This window comes from Rhinatrema bivittatum, chromosome 1 (assembly GCF_901001135.1).
Source record: "Rhinatrema bivittatum chromosome 1, aRhiBiv1.1, whole genome shotgun sequence".
NCBI lineage: Eukaryota > Metazoa > Chordata > Amphibia > Gymnophiona > Rhinatrematidae > Rhinatrema > Rhinatrema bivittatum.
The window spans coordinates 202,570,734-202,585,571 of record NC_042615.1 but is presented as its reverse complement, the minus strand read 5'-3'; the positions used below and the strand labels follow the sequence as shown (position 1 = coordinate 202,585,571).

Sequence of the window (14,838 nt, the reverse complement as noted above, 5' to 3'; positions counted from 1 at the left end):
TGGAAAAGACATTGTAGAACTAAGGGTCATAATATGAAGATCTGTGGAAAACTGTCAGGAAATATTATTTTCACAAAGAGGTTAGTGCATGGGTGGAATGCCCTCACAGAGGAGAAGGTAGAGAAAAACAGAAAGGATAACAGAATTTAATAAAGTGGGAAATAAATACAGAGGATCCCTACTGAGAAGAGAATGGTAACGACACACTGGGATAACCTGCATGGAACAAAAAGCTGCAGCCCAAAGCAGCAGTGATGTGAGTGCATTGTGCTTCTTATAAGACATGGGACAGCCTGCACAGAGCAGCATTGATGTGAGTGCATTGTGCTTCTTATAAGACATGGGACAGCCTGCACAGAGCAGCAGTGATGTGAGTGCATTGTGCTTCTTATAAGACAAGGGACAGCCTGCACAGAGCAGCTTGGGGGAGTGGCTGTTGGGTTGAATGTGGGAATTTGTATGTGCATCTACCCAAAGTGGACACATCACTACTGGGCAGACTGGATGGCACATTTTGCTCTTCACCTGCCCTCATTTACTATGTTACTATATTACTACATTACTACGATCTGTGAATGTAAATACAGAAATGCTGAGTTACCGGAGATGGAATAAAGCTTAGTTTAAAATAGAACTTATTTGCTACTTTGGCAGCATTTACAGAAGAAGTTATCCTGTATGACTAGCTTTCTGACCTCACTAATCCTCAGAGTGCATTCTCAGCATCTGATGGGAGCAGTGGAAATCTGGCAGGAATAGAGGATCAATGTGGGTTTCAATGTGGTACCTTACTGCAATTTTGTAGAAAGCCTGGGAAAGGAGCATCTCAAATTTTGGGTGGGAAGTCACTGGCAATGAGAAAGAGCTTAGCTGCTGGCCATTTATTTCCATTCATTGTAGGATCAGATTTTGTTCTTCCTCCAGCCGAACCCGATCGTTAAAACGATCGGGCACACGATTCACATCCCTAGTAGGATCTCTAGCAGGGTGTTTTTTTCCCCCAGCTGGTAAGTCAAGAGGAAGAAAGGATGGCACAATATCTATGTATTTTTCTTTTTTTTTAATTTTAAAGTGCCAGGATATCTAGAGGTAAGGCAGAAGACACAGCGGGTGCATTTTTTAAATCTTTTAAAATATCGATCAGTGGAAAGGAAGGCAAGTGTAGGTGGGGTATTTTTTTTTAAATCTTTTCAAGTGTGAGATCATCGGGACAGAGGACAGGACTCAGCAAAGGAATTATATAAAGCTTTTTCAGAGGAAGGAGACAGAACAAGTGTTATATTCTGGTGGGAGAGAGGGAGAACAGGAAGTCTGTCTATTTTTATTTATTTTTTTTTGTTTTATTTATTATTTCCAGTAAACCAGTATGCAGCAAAGTTACCCAGACATCTTTATCTCTGTAACTTTAGTCGACTATATTCAGTGATTCAGAATTTGTCCTGCTGAATATACTGGTTAACTTTAATCTGGTAACTTGCCACTCTTCAGCCTACTGATTATGGAACTATAAGTACTAGCTAGCACATGCAAAATAGCACATGGAGGAGAATGTGTCACTTTATTTAGTATGCATTCACTATATAATAATTTGCATATGATATTCCTTCATTTACATGCACAATCACATTAGTATCTTTGCAGACTGGTTTAGATTGTAAGCTAACGCTCAAATTTTTGATGGCCCACACGTGTAAAATCTGGGGATTACGCACATGGCCGAGCTGTGCGCATGCCGAGCGCATTTTAGAAAGGGCCCAGCCATGTGTGTAACCCCCAATATGTGCAGAAGTACCAGGCCATTGAAAAGGGGCAGGCCGGAGGGTGTGGTCTTGGCAGGGAGGGCGGGGAGGGGGCTGGCTGGGACAGCAGCCATTAGGCCCTGTCCCGGGTAAGTGCACACCGGCAGCTGGCCAGTGTACCGAAGTTACTTCTGCTCCGAAGGAGTAATAAGTATAAAAACAAAAAATTTGGGGATACCTAGGATTGGTTTAGGGGCCAGGGAAGAGAGGGAAAAAGGTAGGAAGGGTAGGTAGGGGTATAGAAAAGTGCCCTCCCAGTTTGCTCCTTAATTGGAGTGCACTGGGAGGGAACTGGGGAAGGCCCTGTTTTGTCGCACATTTCTTTCAAAAATTCCCCCCTGTTGCGCACATTAGAGGACACCCACCCGCATATGTGCACGTGGATATTAAAATCCGGTGCGCATGTGCACACAGGAACGTTATTTTATAACATGTGCGTGCCTGCGCGTGCATGTTATAAAGTAGCCACATTCATGTGCGCACACTGGGAACCGCGTGCACATGGACGCAGGCGCGCTTTTTAAAAAATGTACCCCTAAGCCATTAGTATATAGCATGCTATTTTAAGGTCAGACTAAACAGCCTTAGTTCGAACGCTAAGCTTTAGTGCATAGGCTCCAATACAAAGACCCCTTTAGTAACTTTTTCTGCGTTAGCAGATTTAGTTTACCAAGCCCATCTTTTGATTTCTCCTTTGGTTTTGAGCTTGTTTTGCTTCCTTGTTTTTCATTTATTTTGAGTGCCCATATAATTCTACAGGATGAAGTTAATGAATTGTATTATAGCTTCTTGTAAATAGTTGTGGTGCAGAGTTGGTATTCCCAGAAATTAAAGTTAATCAAATATGCCAGTAAGATGGAAAATATCACTAGATAGTGATGTTATATGCAAGTGCCAAGGAGTGTGCTCAAAATGAGTTTGAACGTTAATTGTCATTATACAGTCTGTAGTGTTTTAAATCAAGCCATGTTTTTCACTTCTTGTTCACCCTCTGCCCCTCCTCCCCGTGCTTCCCCCCTCCCCACACACCCACACTGTCAGTCCTCTGTGTGTTTATCAGAGCCCTATATAATTGGTCTGCCAGGGTTAATGGCTTGAAGTGTTTTGGGTCAGAGCAAGACAGAGTCCCATATGCCTTGGCTGTATACAATGGACTATTCTGTATGTGAAAGCTAGAAACTGTAGGTGTGGAGATAATTGCATTTGCAAATAGGTTTTCAATGTGCATATGTTTTCATGGGTCCATTTGTTCAGTAAGACTAGTTTCCAAGAAGTTAGCTCTCCCTGTAATCAATTTTGATTTTTATTGATGGTTGGAATGCACTAAAAGGACTATAAAAACTGCTTAAGATTGTCTTTCCCCTCAGTTAATATCATAAAAATGTCATCATTGTACCAGTGTATATAAAAGGTTTGATGTGGTATGTGTTCAAGAATGTCTCTCCCAGATATGTTATAAATTGTTTCACATACCATGGTGCCAACCTGAAATTCATTGCCCTCAGCAATGGATTGTATATAGTAGTGGTGCAGAATTGGTATTCCCAGAAATTTAAACCATACAAGTATCAAGAAATATACTTGAAACAGTGGCCTAGATTTATCAAATGCAGTAAGGAGGGAGGGAGGGAGAGAGAGAGAGAGAGAGAGAGAGAGAGAGAGAGAGAGAGAGAGAGAGAGAGAGAGCGAGCAAGCCTGGCCATAATAGCATGTCCTGTAGACAGGTATTTGTATCCCTAGGATAGGCCCACCTAGTAACTCGAAGTGGGGATTAGGTAAGAGTGTAGGGGGTTAGGGGCCGCTTTCACATTGTACATGAGACGTACGAACAGAACAGTGGTCTCTTGTGAAGATTAGCTGGCCTTCGGAGTGAGGAAACTCACTCCAAGATGAGATTTGGGCAAGGGTCTCTCAACCTAGCTTGATGTTACCCAGGTAGAGAGTCCATCAAGCTAGGCGAAGAAAAGTTCCCTCCGAGGCCGCTCCGAAATCGGAGCGGCCTCGGAGGGAACAGGCAGGCCGCGCTGGGCTCGGCGTGCGCAGGTTGCACAAATGTGCACCCCCTTGCGTGCGCTAACCCCGGATTTTATAAGATACACGCGACTATGCGCGTATCTTATAAAATCCAGCGTACTTTTGTTCGCGCCTGCTGCGCGAACAAAAGTACGCGCTCTCGCAAGTATTTAAAATCTGCCCCAATGTAAGTAAATGCCCCTGAAGAACTAAAAGTTGTTTGTGTCTTAACCTTGGACCCCCTAAAGCTGCTACCAGTAAGAGAGACAACGAATCAATAGTTATATAGTCAAAAGTACCATTTTCCTCCCCAAAAGGCAGCCAAGCCACAAGCGGATATCTAGTGTACAGTTGTCTAGAATGTTAGGTATCCCCTAATATACAATTATAGCTTAGAGAGATGAGGAGCACACAAGAGGTGGCCCTTTCACAATCACTACCCTTCACACCTGAGAAGAGGTGTGATATAGAGGTTCTGGTAGGAGCTGCATTCCCCGAAGAAGGTTGTTGCTATTAAGTTACCTCCGTGTTCCATAGAGTTCCGATGTAACCAAAAAGATTTGCACTGTTTCAAATGCAACAGAGATGCAATGCCTACTAGTGTGTCAGCAGAAATTTCCCATTCATACTGATTTCAGAGAACAAATGGTTGGAAGTGTAAAAGACAATATATAGAGTTTGAATGGAAAAGCTGGGTCAGTTATATAGTGGGACAAAGGACACATATACATGTCTAGGAGATACATACTGCTAAAGATAATGTCCATGTTCAGATGGATAGAATTGCTGTTTCACAGGTAATAAGGCCAAGCCCAAAATAAATATTCATTCAGACCTCTGATAATTATATATTTATCCATACATTTCATGCTTTCCTAAATTCAAAGATATACCTTGTGATGGTGGCAACTGCATCCATGGCAACAGAATCTGGCTGATTTGGTCCAGGTCTTTCTCACATTTCTATCTTTATGGAAACAGTATGGGCTAGATCCAATAGTCCCTGAGGAGATGGATCCTGTTGTTATCTGTAGTATAAACCAAGGACTCTCAACCCAGTCCTTGAGACACACCTGGGCATTCTGGTTTTCAGGATACTCTCAATGAATATGCATGAACTTTATTATCATGCACTGCCTGCACTATACGCTAAAAAAATCTCAAGCTATATTTATTTGTTTATTTATTTATTTGAAAACTCTTATATTCCACATATTCCACAGTTCATAGCGGAGTACAAATTACCAAACAAATCAAGAGATATTTAAAACATTTAAATCATTTAGACAAAAGAAAATAAAAACAATAACAACAATAACAACAATAAAATTAAAAAGATGTTAAAATATAAAAAATATAATCATTTGAGTATTTTTACCTATCTTCAAATGCAATTTCAAATAAGTAGGATACCTGGATAAATTTATCTAGGTAAGATTAACTGGGTATATTCAGCTTAATACTTATCTGGCTCTATTCTACTGAATAGTCAGGTAAAGTTATCTGGATAATTTTGCTTGAGTAACTTTCCTGCTCACCAGCCTGCTGAATATTGACCTCACACTAATAATATCTGCTAGAACCAGATGTTAATTTACTAAAGTGGACATGGAAAGGTCCATATTCAGAAGCATTGAAATGGATAAATAACTAGTTATCCAACTAAATGAATATCTGGGCACTTATCAAATACATATTTTATCTGCATTTCTTACTATCCAGCTACAAATTAGTCAGATAAAGTAGAGGTGTTCCAGGGGCATTTCAGGGAGAAGGTACATTAGCCAGATAAGTTAACTGGTTAACTCCAATTTTCAGAGTCAGCCGGATAACTTACCTGGCTAAGGGCCTTATTTTCTAAGGCTATCACACTCTAGCGCTAGCAGGCAGTGATCGCTGCCTGCTAGCGCAGGACCGCCCCCCACTTCGTCCCCTTGCCCCCCGTTAGTGCTAGGATTCACTAAGCCTTGCGGCATTAGTGAATCCAGGCCTAAGTCTGGTTGTACCTTAGAGCTGCCCTACAGTTTTCTAGATAAAGTTATCTTGCTAACTTTAAGATAACTAGTTTTATTCAATAGTACAGCTTCACCACTGAATACACCTCCTAAGTTATCCAGGTAAGTTTATCTGGCTAACTTTGCTGTTCAGACTGTGACTGAATATGGATCTCCTTTTATCTTGAAGACTAGCTAAATAGTGGATTGTGGCATCATATTATTCTGCCCCAACACTACAGATTGATTATAGAAGGAGGATGCCTAGCTGAGATTGTCAACTAGCATCTGGTCTGTCACATGTTTTGCAGACATCACAGGGCCAAACCCTATGGTTCTGCTAATGACAACATATGAAGCCATTGCTTGTCCTTTCATACTCTCCAGGCTGGATAACATGTGATGTAGATGGCACATGCTGTACCATAAAAACTTCACCAGCCACCTGTACCTGCCACAGGATCTTGTGGTATGCATACTCTGCGTCTATGATTTTTACTGTTCTCACCAAAGAGCTTGGACCTACAAATAAGTAGATAGGAGTAGGGATGTGAATCGTTTTTCTAACAAATTGAAATATCGTACGATATTTCTAAATTTGTTAGAAATCGGTTAAAAGAAAGAAATGATCAATTTTACCCCCGATTTTTCATAAAAATCATTTTTCGGGTTATTTTGTTACTTTTTGTTATTTTTTGCTATTTTGGTTGGTGCGCACTAAAATGAGTTAGCGCGCACTAACCCGAAAAATGATTTTTCACTAAAAAAAAACCAAAAAACGGGAAAACTTTTCCCGCGGCCAGACGATCCCGAAAGCGGGAATGATCGGGCACCCGATTCACATCCCTAGATAGGAGTACATAGTATATTTGAAATAGATGTCTCTCTTTTGCTACAATCTGAAAGCAAAAGTTCTCTAAAGCAAGGGTCTGACCTTGCTAGATGCCCACCTTTTATTCTGTTCCTGGCTCATCAAGTCCCCACGTTTCCCATGCATCAAGTCACTCATTGACCCAACCCCTCCCAGAAAGCACTACTTTTGCTAGAATCTGAGTCTACACTGTAATCTCCTAATTGCTGCCCTGTAGGCAACCATAGACATTATCAGGTACACATTAATTGTCTTTCTACTTGATGGTTAGGTAATGCAAATAATTTATCATGTATGTTCCTTTAGATTCTGAAGGCTGTATCCAGGGACTCCTTAAAATGTCTATAAATGATATAGAAAGATGAATAATGAGTTAAGTAATCAAATTTGCAGATGAGACAAAACCACTCCCAGTCATCAAAACACAAAGCAGACCATGAAAAACTGTAGGAGGACCCTGCAAAACCAGAAGAACAGGCATCCAAATGGCAGACAAAATTCCATGTGGACAAGGGCAAAGCGATTCACATAAGGAAAACCAACCCACACCACAGTCACAAGTTGCTAGGCTCCACATCAGGAGCCACCACCCAGGAAAAATATCTGGCCACCATAGTGGACAAGATCCCGAAATCCTCAGCCCAGTGAGCAGTGGCCATAGAAATGAATGCTAGGAACTATTAGGAAAGGAATGGAAAACAAATGGAGAATGTCATATTTCCTCTGCACCACTCCATGGCAAGGCCACATCCAAAGCACCGTGTGCAGCTCTGTTCATCACAGCTCAAAAAAGATATAGTTGCAGCTGAAAAAGAACAAAGAAGGGCAACCAAAATCACAAAGGAATGGAACTGCTCTGCCATGAGGAAAGGACAAAGCAGCCATGGCCATCCATCCCAGAGAAGAGACTGTCTGATGGGAGACACAACAGAGGTCCACAAAATCATGAGTGGAATATAATGAGTAAATATAAATTGGTTATTTACTCTTTCAAAAAATGCAAAGGTTAGGGAACACTCCATAAAGCCAGCAAGCTGCACATTCAAAACAAATCAGAGAAAATTCCTATTCGTCCAATGTAGAAACAAGATTTGGAATTCCCTGGCAGAGGATGTGGCACAGGCAGCCGGCATAGCTGGTTTCAAAAAAGGCTTGGGAGAAAATTCCATAAACTGTCATCAACCAAGTAAACTTAAAGGTTAATTTTCAAAGCCTGATGCATGCCAAAATTAGGGGATGTGCAAAAATGTCGGGCTTGCATGCACCAAGAAGATTTTAAAAGCCACCCCGATATGCAATGCATGTAAATGCCGCTGCGTACACATATCAGAACTTCTCAAAAGAGAAAAGGTGTGGGCGTCGTCTGGGCAGGGCATGGCCAGTACATGGGTGTTTCGGGATTTTAACTAGAAATTTGTGCATAAGTACTTATGTGATCCATGTGAGCTGTGGCCTCCTGCCGCGTAATGTAACTTCTGCTATGCATGGTGTGAAAGTGATAAAATAAAGAAAGCTAGGCAGATCAACGGGATTTCAAGGGTAGAGGCTAACTGGGGGAAGGAAGACTATTAAATCATGGGGGTTTGAAGACCTATCTCTTTACAGGGCAAACTGGGGAGGAACTGGTAAAACAGGCAATGGTATTGGTACACATGCCTTTTAAAATGTCTCCACTTACATGGTAGCGGCAGCTTTTGCACGCACAGGCGAGCGTCCAATTAAAGTTGAGTGCACTTGTTCGTGTGGCCAGGCTATTTTATAACATGCACGCATGTAAGCGCATATTTTATAATAAAATAGCCATGTTCCTGGGTGCGGGACGATGAACCGTGTACATGTGCGCTCACATGTCGATTTAAAAGTTACCATCTTAGGGAATGTGTCACAATTTATCACTGTGCGATAGCAGCATGAGATCCATTCACTGCTTGGGATGTTGCCAGGCACCCGTGACCTAGACTAGCCACCGCCAGAAACAGGGCACTGGGCCCGATGAACCCCGAATCCGAAGCAGCGTGGCAAGTCCTATGTTCAGATGTTCCTAAACATTTTCTAAAAAAGAAAATAAAAACACTAGTGCTACTTTATTCCTACCAGTTTAGAAATTTCCTATGATGAAGCCATCATGGTGAAATAGAAGCCTTGCTCAGGCTATTGGGATGGGATGTAGCTTTCTGATTAGATTTTGAGTCTGTGTGGATTCACTCTGAAAATCTAGCCCACACAGCACTGTGAGTTGAAATCTTTTGGACACATTTGTTAGGTTTACAAAACCATGCTACATAGGCAAGCAAAATATAGATGTTTTTTTATGCCAGCAATGATTAAAAGTATATCACTGCTTATGCAGTTTGTGTATGCTCCTGTAAGAACTGTCTTTTTCACCTATTTGGCATATAAGTGTACCCCAACATTGAAAGTCTTTGAATTGAGAGAAATGTTTTGTTTATTTATTCAGTTAGTAAAAAGAGCAGATAGGGAGGTAGTATGGTCACTGAAGTGTGGGCAGGTAGTTTGGACTTCTTGCTTTTAGTTTGAACTGACATCACATCATGAGCATGGCCTTTGCACTTCTTCCACTTATTATAGGGGCTGGTGATTTTAAGACAAAAAAATCGCATATCATTAAAAAGGATTAAGAAATGAAGTTAATTTTAAAAATCATATGATTTTGATCAGGGGCTGTTTGAAGGAGATTTATTCAATTTAACTAACATGTAATGAGCCTCTATCATGTATTTTTTTAAATTATATGATGTGATTATATTATCCAGAAATGGAAAATTGTTTTCTTTGGAAAATGTTCCATGTTCTGACTTTGGGTAAATAAATCTCTAAATGTGTTCCAGTAACCTGCAGATTAACTAAATACTCAGCAGTACTGATGGCACCAGCAAGGATTGCTTTGACATTGACATGCCAATTTTGTGAATGTTATGAAGATGGAAAAGTACTAATCACTGTAGACAATGTGTGGTTCTCATCCAGCCTCCTCCCTCCTTCTCTGAATTGTTAGAACTTTCAAATAGATCGTTTTGCTGTTCTCGTGTTGCTTCCAGGAGCATCTCTGCACAAAAAAAACATCAGTGTTTCAGCACCTGGTGCCAGTTTGAATAGAGACACAGGCAGTCTGGCCAGTGGGATTATGCTTAGTCTCCATAATGTGAAATAAATTATCACAGCTCTGCTTGTCAGCTGGTAGTTTTTCAGAAAGAATTATTTTCTCTCAAGTTCTTCTTCGCTGTAACTGTTTGCTTGTTTTAATAGTTTTTGTTACAAAATGGTTTATCATTGCAAAGTTAATAAACCATAAAAATAAATGTGGCCTCTGAAAGATAACATTCAATTCATAGTATTTTCACAAATAAAAAAATGACCTAAAAGGTGATATTTGTGACATTTTTTATGTTTTAAAAAATAATTGTGGTCTGGTGGCTCAAGGGGTAAATGGTAAGCACTGCACTTTCTTGCAGAAAATCTCTGCTTTTGTCCCTGAGTTGGGGCTCTCATTTCCTTGATCATTTGAGGTTGGGGATACTGCAGATGTAGCATTTGCAAGCCCCCAGTAGGGATGTGAATCGGGCTTCTGATGATTGAAAATATCGTAAGCGCGGGCCATCCAGATGTATTCCTACCATGTGACAAGGGCCGGCCAATGGCACGGATACCCTGTCCATGGTAAGGGCAAAGGCCCATCGGCCGCCATTTGTTATTAGTGGCAGGCCCGACGGCCCGAGAGCGGGACGATCGCTCCCGGGACCCACCACTAGGACCACCAGGTATTTTAAAAATGTTTTGGGGGGATCGGGAGGAGGGTCGGAGAAGCCTAAGAGGGGTCACTCTTAAAGGGTGCGGGTGTGTTTTTATTTAATTGGGCCCATCGGCAACCATTTTTGAGTGGCAGCCCAAAATGGCACCGATGGCCCGAGAGCGGGAGTTCGGTCCCCGCGCCCCCACTGGACCACCCAGGTATTCATGAAAAGTTTGGGGGGGTATCGGGGGTGGGGGAAGGTAAAGGGATTAGTTTTATAGGGTTGGGGGTGGGTTTAGGGGTTGTTTTGTTGGTGTGCCCGGTTTTCCCGCCCTCCCCCCAAATAACTCCCGTTATTGGACACTAAGCGGGAGAGCAGTAAGTAACGATTTTTCTCACGATAAATCGTGAAAATGTCTATTGTATCGCGCACTGTACTGATTTTGATTATTTAAAAAATATTGGACGATTTTTTTAAATCGTCAAAAATGATTCACATCCCTAGTGTTTGAAGAAAATGTCCGAGGGCATGAAACCATTAAATGATAATTGGGTAATTACTACATATAACATCAGATTGCCAGGGCAAGACTGAGTTGGAAAGTACTATGAGGGAAGGGAATTTTGAAGGAACTTAAAAGAGAACTGGAACAGAGGAGAAACCACTCAAAGGAATCAAGAGTGGATTGGAGCAGCAGCAGTAGTATCAATGGCAGAGGAGATTAAAAGCACAAATTGTAGGTGCATAGCAAGAAGAGCAGCACTGTAGAAAGCAGAGCTAGAATGCTTAGCAGTGACAAACACTGCCTTCTAGCTGGTTAACATATGTAGTATACTACAGATGTACAATACAGTACTATACCCAGCAAGTCACAGTGTGTGAAAAAATCTCTCTCACACACTGTATCTGTGCTTAATCCTCTATGCACATGCAAACTATGTGAGATGATACAGACAAGGTTTAGTGTGGAATTCGCTACAATCTGCTTTTGAAGTTAATAATAGGTGCCTGTTAGAAGACAAGATAGCAGTGCACAGAGAGGCATTAAAACTCTCAGTCATGAAATTTCAGGAATCACAAAAGCACAGAGATATCCAAACCCCCAAGGCACAGAGATAAAGTAGGGTATCACAAACAACACAGAGGCATCAAAATCCTCAAGCCATAGAGTATGGGTGGAGCATCACAAACAAAACAGAGGCATCAAAATCCTCAAGCCATAGAGTGTGGGTGGGGTATCACAAACAGCGCAAAGGCATTAAAACTCCTAAGGTACAGATGGCAGGTTAGGTATCATAAAGAGCACAGAGTCATCAAAATACTCAAGGCATCATAAAAGGGGCAAAGGGAACCAACAATTGATGTAGGAACAGCCCAAACCAGTTAAGGCACCAAAAGAACAGAACAGGCAGCACCAACAGCAGCATATATTTCTCAAAGCACCGCAAACCATAGTTGCAGATGTTCTTCAAAGAACTGTGAGAGAACTAGGAGCAGGCTGAGCAGTAAAAATGGCAGACTTAGACAGAAAGGCTTAGAGCCAGGAAAGAGGTAGCGTGGAAGGAGAAACTTGTATCTTTTTTTCATTTTATTTACATGTTATTTTGGAGACAAAGCACCCTAGTATAACCAAGAAAGAAGCAGGGTAGGTGAACCAGGCCAGGAACCTAGAGATGTACACCAAAAAAGTAAGGAAAAGAACCAGAAAATTGGCAGAATGGGAGGAGAAACCTGTAGAGGTCCATATTCAGGCACAGTTTTGAAAGCAAAATTAGCTGGAAAAAATTATGCAGCTAACTTTGAAGGTATGTTCAATAGTGCAGCTGCTATATTGAACATAGCCCGCTATCTTAAAGTTAGTCAGCTAACTATAGTCCACTAACTTTAGGACATTTCTGATAATGCCCCTAACTTATCTAGCTGAATTCTAGCTGCCTAACTTATTAACTGGGTATAATTCAGCTGGATGTGTGTCCAAATATTCATTTAGCTGGATAACCTCTGGGTTATGAGGCTAAATACCTTTAGATATAGACCTTGTATTTGTTTTCTTTTTTTACAATTTAATTTGGGAGCAAAATACTCCAGTATAACCAAGAAATAAATAGGGTAGAAAACTAGACTAGAATCCACACAGTAAACTAATCAGACACATGCAAACCCCTCAGGTGTAATGTCAGGGACATGAGATTTAGGTATAATGGCAACAAGACCCTGAAGTTATAACATCTGGGATATGGCAGCAAGTCAGAGTTGCAGCAAACCTTCAAAGTGTAGCTAAAAAGGCATGGAAGCAAGCTAGACAGAATTGCAACAAGACCACCTGCCTAGTGGTCAGAGCAATGGTTTAGCTAGTCAGCATGGATTTTCTGCACTAACCAGCTAAACTGAATTATATACCTGTGATTACACAAATGTTCCTAAATCTATCTGTATAGATATTATAATGCTAGTATTAGGTGGATTTTCAGCCACAGATCTTGCCAGTTAGATGTCACTGAAAATGTGAATAAAGATCTGTGTAAAGTTACCCAGTTATCTTACCTACTGAGTGGGTTTTAAAAAATGGACCTGGTATCCATTGATATATTGATATTTTGATATAGTTCATATTATCTTGTGTGACTCTTCAAGAGAATTTCCTTATACAGAACATGGTTCTCTGTTATAACACTACCAATGCTGGTATTCTGGGAACAGAAAGTACAAATAAGGTGTGTGTGTGTGTGAATTTACACTTGGATTTACGGATGGATTGCCAAGAAAACAAAGTAGCTAGTAAGTAAACCAAACAATAATTCATACATGCAAAAATATGTCTTTTGCTAGCAAACACTGAACACTTGGAACCTGATTTATAATGGATTTCCTGTCATTCTGAATATAAGGGAAATATTAAATAAATCATATTTTTGACTGCATAATATATCCTTACTGCTATAACATTGCAGGTTTATTTTGTATTTATTTTGTTTATGAGGGTAGAAAAAAGGGGACACAGTTAGGCTAGAGACAGCTATTACATAAAAGTTTCATCACTTTTGGAGAAGATTTTCAGACCAGCTTTCTTTTGCCTAACTACTCACTGGACTACATGCTATTTCAATATTCTCCAAGCAAGGCTGCATGATTCTTAAAACTGCATTACTTGCTGCAATTATTAAAATAACTATAGTATTTTCCTGTCTTTTCATATTTTTATTTATTCCAATTATCCTCCCCTTTCAGATTGCATTTTTTTTCAATTGCTTTGTATATTTCAAAGAAGTCAAATGTGTGCATCCTTTATTTAAAATGCAAATTCAACAAAATGTCTACCACTAATCTTGCCTTTCATGCTGTATTTTTGTTTTAGATATAGCAGAATGGCAGAAGAACAGGATTCATAAAGATTGCCCTCTTTGGGTTTCATCAGATGTAAAGTATATCTGTACTTCACAGAAGAAGAAGGAAGAAGGAACAATGTTCTCCATACATTAGATTGTTTTTCAAACATAGTGCCACTCCAAATCGGATTGCTTTTAAATGCAAAAACCCTAACTCTTCCTGATCTGGAGCCTCTCACATTACACATGTTTTACTGTAATAATTAAGAAATTGATAGAAATTGTCTCTTGTCTGTGTACCTCAACTAGATAGTAAGCAACATGGAGTCTGTTCAGCAATGCATTTGCCTAGTAGCGCTATAGAAATGTTAAGTACCAGCAGTAGCAGTAGCAAAGGTAGTAATAGTTGTGGATGTGCATTCATTTTTAAACAATTAGGTACAATATAACTAATGTGCCAGATTCATTTAATTTGTGGCTCCCCCCAAAATAAATAGAATGATCCTACAAAGGAAGCAAATATTCTTGGTCACATTCATTTAAATGGCCTATTGATGTCTATGGCTGTATACTGCAGAAAAAAAACTGGCAACCAGCCCTTGCCTGTTCTCACTGCAGGGGTTCAAATCCCATTGTTGCTCCTTGTGACAAGTCACTTTATCCTGCATTGCTGATAATTTCTGAGTTACTGTATTTTACCACTTCACATAGGTAGTTTATTGTAACATGTGTCAAAGGAGAGAGGGGGGGGGAGAGAGAAAGAGAGAGAGAGAGACTCTTCAGAAGGCTTTCATAGTAGTCAACTATTTATACCACTATAGGAGGGCCAGATAGTGTTACGCCCATCGGTCACAGATGGCTGCGACCACTTCTGCTCACCTCCTTCTTTGCTATCCTGATTCCTTGGGGTAGATTGGCAGCCTCCGCTAGCTACCGATGACCTGCTTACTGCTCCTAGGCCTCCCAGGTCAGCATGGATGCCGCAGACCGCCATCTTGCCATCGGGTCTCTCTAGGCGCACGCATGCCCAGGCCAGTCTTATCCACGTCATGGCGGGAACCTCAGGGGCGTCCCCTCCAGATG

General features: G+C 40.8%; 1 long non-coding RNA gene across 1 annotated transcript in view; it reads left to right on the top strand.

The window, feature by feature from the left end:
* Positions 1 to 14,232, top strand: part of LOC115080249 — a 59,888-nt gene extending 45,656 nt beyond the window's left edge. Inside the window, exon 3 of the long non-coding RNA XR_003853547.1 lies at positions 13,785 to 14,232. This is a non-coding gene — a long non-coding RNA (uncharacterized LOC115080249). The remainder of the gene's footprint in view (positions 1 to 13,784) is intronic.
* The last annotated feature ends 606 nt before the right edge of the window (positions 14,233 to 14,838 follow it).